Source organism: Lactuca saligna, chromosome 9 (assembly GCF_052625555.1).
Source record: "Lactuca saligna cultivar CGN05327 chromosome 9, ASM5262555v1, whole genome shotgun sequence".
Classification (NCBI taxonomy): Eukaryota; Viridiplantae; Streptophyta; class Magnoliopsida; order Asterales; family Asteraceae; genus Lactuca; species Lactuca saligna.
In genome coordinates, this window is record NC_136425.1 from 56,712,717 (window position 1) to 56,718,966 (window position 6,250).

Below are 6,250 nucleotides of genomic sequence, written 5' to 3' on the forward strand. Positions count from 1 at the left end.
ACACTATTTTCGGTATAGGATATGTACGATATTTTCACTAACTAATATCCCAGAATACTAGGAAACATAATCTTGATGTGATGATAACATAATCTCGGCTAATATTGTTAACAATTATCTTGAATGCGCATCTATTTCATTGATAATACAAGTATATATACGGGCTATGATACACTATTTTTGGTATAGGATATGTATGATATCTTCACTAACTAATATCCAAGAATACTAGGAAGCATAATCTTGTTGTGATGATAACATAATCTCGGCTAATATAGGATATGTATGATATCTCCACCTCCGCACTAGATCGGGAAAGAGTTGGTTGTCGCTTTGATGAGCAAGAGACGAGATTGTTTCCCATGTAGATAGCATATCCTAACGTCGAGCGTCTTGTGTCCGGGTACCCTACCCAATTAGCATCTGTGTATGCGATAATGGAGTATGTGGGTGATATGGTGATGTGCAAGCTGTGATGGAGTGTGCCATTTATGTAGCGTAAGATCCTTTTAAGAACGTTGAAGTGGGTTGTTTGAGGAGCATGCATGAGCATTTCGGTATAAAATAGTTTGTTGGATCCTAGCCTTAATATTTCATATTGGGTGTCATATTAAGGACTTTAGATCAACTATCTTGAATATCTCCCAAAAAAATGTATGGTTTAGACATTTATGATCTTCCCAAATCTCTTGAAACAAGCTTTCCTAAATGAAGATGATGTCCCATGGAAATCATACTTCTTTCCACCTCCTCTAATTATTCTCCCTAACCCACAAGTTCTTGAAAAGTTTAAGGTCACTCAAGCCCTATTGGCAAGGCAAGGTCTAGGTGTGATCACATCTTGGAGATGAAGTCATATATTGACCAGCCGGGAGAGTTGGGTGTCAAAGTCTTAAGAAAGTTGGATGTTCAATCACTTTCTAAGTCACATAGTGAGTTCCTTTGGGACTTCTATGAAACAAACTATGACAAGAACCTGAATGATCTTATCTATTTGCTAAGATGAACTTCCTACAACTTTATGGACATTGACAATGACGACATTGGATATCCAGTAAATCTCTCTCTTCCCAATGGAAAGGGATCGGCCATAGTCAACTTGGTTGACCAAATGGTAGAGAGAGAGGCTAAGTCTGAGATAATCCCATTATCAAGGGTCCATTGCCAAAGAAAGGGGCATTGGTTGCGAAGCTGCCAAATTTACCTAAGGATGTTAAAGTCAATAAGTTTTACTCTACTCCAGGTAAAGTCCACTATCTAACTCTACTAAGTTTCTATTGTGAGATTCTCGATACATGATGTGACTGGGTCACATGTTGATGTTTTAAGAATAAAAGAAAAGTGAAGTAACTTAAAGAAAGAATATGTTGAATCTGATCGCATAGATAGATTTCTATCGCATAGGTTGAAGATCAGATTCTTGAGCTACTTCTTAGGAGTTATGATATATTGCTTAGGAATAGATAACAACAAAGTTTTCATGTGCTATTGCACTGTAAGGATAGTTTTTCTGCAAAGTTTTTTTTTAAATAAAAGGAAAAAATTTTGATTTTATTTATTTTAAAATATCCTTACAGTGGCTTTTGTGAAAAGTTTTGTTGCTTATAAGATTCCATTAATAGCAAGAGTGGAAATATGAATTTAATTCTTTCATTTGTGGTAGTGTCTAAATTTACCAAATAAGGAGAGATTCTCATCACCCAAGTTTCAATTGGACCGGAACTTGGAATCATGCAAGTTGTATAGCATAATGAATGAGAACTTTCAAGCATTGGAAAAATTAGGACTAGTTCCTTATTCACATGTATATGTGAGTCAAGTGAAGGACTAAGGGATTGAGTACACATTCTTGTGCACTGGTTAAGTCCACCACAAAAGATCGGTAAGACTATTCATCATAATTTACTAAAGCTTAGTAAATATGGTTATACGTACAGGCTAAAGTATAATTCTGAAACATTGGAAAGTTCCAATGTATGGCAGAGCGAATAAGAAGAATCAACTTAGGCAGAAGGATAAAAGTTTCTCAAAATCTAAAAAGATGGGAGAGTACTTTAGTATCATGTTATATGATAATCTTAATGATTTACAGACCTTATCACAATTCATCCTCTAAGTGCATTCTGATAGTTAAGAAGAGGAGTTATGAATTGTTGAAGTGGTTAAATCAAGAAGATGATTCATACTTCGTTCCAAAAGAATTCTTAGAGTCATACTCCAAGATTGTAACTTGAGTGACATATCTTAAAGAAGGTTTAAAACACTTGTCAAATGTAAGAGTAAAAGTTTTCTACTCTTGTATATTTGAAATTGGCAAGTTGTGATGTTTTGGATAAAACAAAGACCAACTAAGGCCAATTGTGTGAAGTGTTTGTCTTGATTAGAATCCACACTATCTCTTAAATATCTAACAAGAAAGTCTTATATGTCAAGAGGATAGTGGGAGTCTTAGAGGTCTTGAAAGTCTCAAGAACTAATCAAGAATAAAACCTGAAGTTCTTCACTAGCACACGACTTGAGATTTATAACCTATCGTGTTGACATATTATGTGCCCATTCTAGTTAAAGTTGGCTTTGCATGAGTTCTTAGAGTTCTCAATTGGTTGCATAACAACTTGGAAGCAATGGCAGACCCTTGAGCTGCCAGATGGCAAGAAATTAAGATTGAGTTCAGTCCATATGAGTTTGGATTGGTCATTACCGTTGTCTTGTGACTATGGTTTTGACACTTCACATGGATAAGAACACTTACACCATACAATCTAAGTGTCATAAGGTTTCTCTTCGATTCATGAAAATGATGGTAAGGAAACTCTTTCACTAAGTAGATTTTGAGTAGATAGCAATTGTGGGAATGACAAAAGGTCTAAACATTATGATTACGACATCCCTCTTCATAATTATTTAGACAAACCTGTGAGCTATCTAAGATAAGGAGTATGATTATGATAAAGTTTTATCAAAGCAATCTAGTATCAGAAATCTGAACTTTGGTAAGAAAGTCAATATAGTATTGATTTCTAGAAGTCCAACTGATTTCTGAATACATGTCAAAGCTAGTGGGAGCATAAGTGTTATGCTAATAATCATCATGTTAGTGGGAGCATGATAATTATGATAAGTATTGCAAGTTAGCAATGTTAATTGTAGAAAACAAAAAGTTTCAATTGAAAAAATTGTTTTGCTATAATTAAGGGAGAGGAAATTATACTTCATTTCAGTTCTATAAACTTAGATTAAGATTTTAATCAAATTTAGTCAAGGATATATATATATATATATATATATATATATATATATATATATATATATATATATGAATTTCATTATTTGCGTTCTAAAATTCGATTATGATTACGACATCCCTTTTCATAATCTGAATTATGAGAACTTGGCAAATTGAAATGGAAATATTATAGAAAAAGATTGGTTTAGTCTTTATGTGAGACATCATGAATCGTGTCCCATGTTCTTCGGATACAGGATTGATTGCATGTGCTATATTCATCCTTTCTAAAATTTTCCAACTGCCTAGGGCATTAAGAAGGGAAAAGGTCTAGAATGGATATGACTAAAAGGATTAATCAATTGTCGAGGACAATCTAAGGTTTACCAAAGATTGGTTGCTCAAGGATAGTTGGAAGTATAGTGATAATTCTGGATGGACCATATTGACATAATCTGTAAGGAGGCAACTCTTGTTCAAAAGTGATAGCCAAAATAGAATCTGGAAATGTTTCAAAGTTTGAAATTATTCCGTCTGTGTAAGATTAGGAAACTTAATGGAAGAAGGATGTTTTCAAGGAGTTGATCTCCTTTGGAATGATGTGTAATGTTTGTTGTCAAATCTTTGTGACTTTGTGCATAATCATTACAAGAGAATCATTCCATATAAGTTGAGAATCTACTAGATTTAGTAAATGACATGAATTTGGATCTCTTGCATTTGCAGTAAGGATTTGGGACTGTGAAAAGAGGATCATTGGAGTTATGCTCAATTGATCTATTTCACAAAGTAAAGATCATAGACAAACATAGTATGCATACTTGGTGTATGGCATGACTAGTGTTTAGAAAACATAGTGTACATGCTTGGAGCATGGGACAAGTATTGTTTTAAATTCAAGAATAAAGTTGATAGCTGAAACAGTATACAATGAATAATGTGTAATCATATGGTGATAAATAAAAGGTGTTTTATTTATGTTCATAGGTTTTGATACCATATTCGATTCAATTATTCTTGTGTTTCATTTTGCATTTTTTGACTTCCAGAATAAACTAGGTTATTCTTCCAGAATGATTAAGTTATTAAAACCATCCACAGTCGGTCATATGTTGGAAGTAGATATGAATTAAGACTGTCATGGGTTGGCTTGTAGAGGTCCAAGTTAGTGGACAAAGTTGTGCTACAATACTCATGAGTGCTCACAAGTTTTGAGTATTGGATTCAACTCGCGCTCATTTGAATCACTTCATGGATTTTACCACGAGTGATCATGAGACGATAATATCTTATATTCTTCAAACCTAGAGATATGAGTTGTTACTATGAGTTGATAGTACATTGATTGCACGAAAACGCATTGGTAACTCGATGTTATAAAACGTGCCTTTGTGTATGATTCAAAAAGTAGCAGAACAAGCCATATGAGTCAAAGTTTATCCATTCCTTTTACCTTCAGGATAAAATCGATATTTGTGGGCCCCTCGATGATTTAATGATGATACGTGTGAGTGCTTGGCTAAGCCAAGACTGATTTGATTTGTTCAATCAGTCAGTCATCATGAATCGGAAATCGGGAAACAACAGATGGATAGAGAAAATGATTTACAATCCATGTCTCAGTCCATATGATATCTAGAATGGAGGAATGTATGATCACTTATCCAATGGACAAGTCATTGACAAAGGTCAATGATTATCGGCAAGGTTAGAGTTCGACAGAAGCTTTTGAGAGCTACGATTGCTGGTCGGTTCTTGAAGTCATTCGCAATAATAGTTTTAGACTTATCTAAGTGGGAGACTGTTGGATTAATGTCTAAGTCCATAAATATAATTGGTAAGACTTGACCCGACCCGGCATGGTCCATTTGGGTTGCATGGCATCATGCACTTGGATAGACTATAATGAGAGAAATAACAATTAAGGTTTATTAATATATTATAAGTTCTAATATATTAATAGGATTATTTAATTAGTATTGATCAAGAATTAATCTTGAATTAATTAAGTGATCAAAAGAAGACTAATTAAATATATGAGTTGATTGTGTAAATCATCCATACTTGTATAGTGGGCTAACGCTTCATGGATAATTAAGTTGGGCTAAAACCCATAGGATGGTCCATGGATGGTCCATGGTGTATTTGAACCCATGGATCCAAGGAAATGGAAGGTCATGACAATTAGGGTTTACCCTAATTGTAACAACTATATAAGATCATATTCTTTGAAAAAAAATCCGCCACTATGAATTATAAGAAAGGGCTAGTCGATTTTAGGAGTGTTCAAGTTTCTCTTAAGTTATTCCAAGTGTATTTGGTGTTGTGTGAACTATTTGAGGTGTCACACTTGAGGCACTAGGCACTCAAGCTTCATGAAGACATTTTTCATCAAAAGGTATGTATTCTATCTTGTTATATTCATTATTTTTGTATGCTAGATTAGGATAATACCTTGGATGTTCATAATTGCATGTATAATAGAGAAAACATAGATCCAAGGTATTTAGGGTTGCATGTACACTTAGGAGTGTTAGAATGCTCAAAACCCAATAGAAGGGTGTGGTGCAAAAAGCGTAATGGCACCGTGGAGTGAGCAAGAAGAGTCTGCAACACATTATTGATTGAACAGATTTTTCTTTCTACTTTGCCATTTTGCAGAGATGTGTGTAGAAAAGAGAATCGAAACTGGATGCCATTTTGAGAACAAAATTGATGAAAGTTATGATAGTTATACTCATGGCCATTATCACACTGTATTTGTTTTATTGTAAAATGAAATTGGGTTTTGATGAGTGCGAAAAATTAAAAGAAAGTGGAATAAACTTGAGATTTGCGTGCATGTGGGTATGTCCACAAGAAATTAGTTTTGTCATCTAAAAATAAGAGATAATATCGATGACCATTAGAACTTAGCATAGGTGATGTCCACAAATCCGTGTGAATTATATCAAAAGGTAAATGTGTGATAGAATTTGAAGCATAAAAAGGAAATTTAGATTGTTTTCCAAACACACGAGAAGA